Below are 2,298 nucleotides of genomic sequence, written 5' to 3'. Positions count from 1 at the left end.
TTTGAGGTTTTGGGTTCGAAAATGCTATAAAAACCAAGAAAAACAATCATTTTCCTGTAGTCTGGTTCCCTGACTCCATATAAGAAGAAACAGAGCAGTTTACGTACATTGGGGAATTGTAAGGTCAGGAAACCAATCTAGCTGGCTCGTACCCGTTCATGGGTTTGTAATCGATTGCAAACAAGTGCGATAGTCAATTGGGGCCAGTATTTGAAAAAAAAGCCAGTTTTTTCCAACGCTGATCGGCCGATCAGCGTTGGAAATTGATACAAAAATACCACTTTTCTTGAAAATTACAGTATACCAGGTGCCATGATTTTACAGGATGCTTTACACTGTCATTCACTAACAGTCCAGCAAGGTATTTCAAAATGATTTGGTAGTTTTATTTTTTGATGTTTGCAAATGTTGTATTTTCCCTTTAATGGTGTGAATTAGTTAAATTAAAAGTTACGGGAATTTATTGTTATTAATGAAATACATGAACAAAATTATCTTGTTTTGGCGAGCTATTTTTTCAGACAAACACAAAGTTCCTATGCATTTTGTAAACCAGTTTGACTTAAATAAGTTTAAGTATTAAAGTTATGTTCCCTGTGCTCTTCAACAAATTCAACTTTTTATAATTTTTTGTTGGGGGGGGGGTTCCAATACCTCATTTAAAAGTGAATAACATTTGTATTACTAGAACAATAGCAAAATGAAAAGGAATTTATTTTTTAGGGACGAAACTTGAAAGTAGGATGGGGAATGCATTTTTAAGTCAATGGTAAATCTCACTTCTCATTTAAATCGTTAACAAAATGCTTGTGTGTTAACACCAGGGAAGAGTCCTTATTTCAGGATGCATTGAAACATTATGCACTGATGTAACTGTAGGTCAGGTATTTGTGTCTTTCCCTTGATGCTTGGTAAATATGAGGTTTTGTCTCGCCCGCCAGCTATGTGGGTAGATACCTTGTGGGCATGTCACCCGCCAAAGAGGTCAAATTGACCATGGGACCAAGTTTTCAATTTTAGGCGTTGGGACAAAGGTAGCCTAATTGCCTCTGTGTGGATATTTGCCTGGCCTACAAACAAATGTGTTTAGTGAGTAAACACAATTCTAAACACTTTCTTGCTATCATCTCGTCCAAAAAATGTTTAGCATGTAAACATGTTTACAAATTTATTTTGTTTTTGTGTTTTGGTTTTTTTTAGGGAGTGAGATTGGTTAGAACAGGTAATAACAAAGTAACTGTCTTTCTTAAATTTCTTATATGATTAATTTACTAACCCAAAGTTTGAACTGCATCAATTTCATTATGCATTGCAAGTGCTATCACCAAATCGTGATATATTTCCTTTATCTAAACCTAGTCAGATTACACAACTGGTTAGGAGGTATGAAATGTTGTATTATATCCATTGAATGTGCAGTGTGCACTGGATAATCAAAGAACATAATGTCATTCATATTATATATAGAGCTTAAAGATGAAATGTAACTGAAGTGGGAATACATACGACTGTCAAACAAAACAAATTGCCACATTTAGTTGCCAGATGGGAAGTGACTTCCAGTAAAAAGGTAATTAAAAATACACAGTAATTAGTACTTTAAGTTTTTCTTTAAATTACATTTTGCTATGATGTCTTGATAATTTAATATATGTAAAATTTTAAAGGGGCACGTTTCATTGGCTTTTATTGTTTGTTAGGAGGAAAGGATCTATTTTAGAAGTAATGCAAATCATTGAAAATTTCTTTGTTAAATATCGTAATCCAAACACTTTGGATAAATTTAGATTTTGTATGTTTATGTGGAGTAAATGGGCTACCATGGTATTTTTTATTAGAGTATTCTTGTAATTTATATTGTCTTCCATTTTGGGGATTAATGTAAATCTTTTGGTTGTTAAGGCCCACTTGAACACTGGCAGAACTTTCATTACATGTTATGATGTATCTGTATATAAAGGACTGAATGACAGTACATAATTTCATGTTTTGTTATGATGACTTGTTTGTTTCGATTGTGTTCAGTTTGGAGCAACCAAGTTGATTATGTACATGTTATAGACTCAAGACTTTCCACTTAGTTGGTAGAGCCTCGGTTTTTTTTTTTTATCTCAGTCAAGGAGTACGGATGAGGAACTGTAGAGTCGAGTTGAGAATGGATGAGGCGAAGCTAAAAATTGTTTTAGATTATATATACACCATGACAAAAATTTATGAACTAATTTTGTGGCGGTTATCGGGTGAAAACTGAAAGTTAAATAGAAGACTAAGATGTCTTATACGATATTTACTTCTTTT

This window comes from Patiria miniata, unplaced genomic scaffold (assembly GCF_015706575.1).
Source record: "Patiria miniata isolate m_02_andy unplaced genomic scaffold, ASM1570657v1 HiC_scaffold_11, whole genome shotgun sequence".
Taxonomy (NCBI): Eukaryota; Metazoa; Echinodermata; class Asteroidea; order Valvatida; family Asterinidae; genus Patiria; species Patiria miniata.
The sequence above is the reverse complement of the archived record's forward strand: the minus strand, read 5'-3'. Positions refer to the sequence as shown.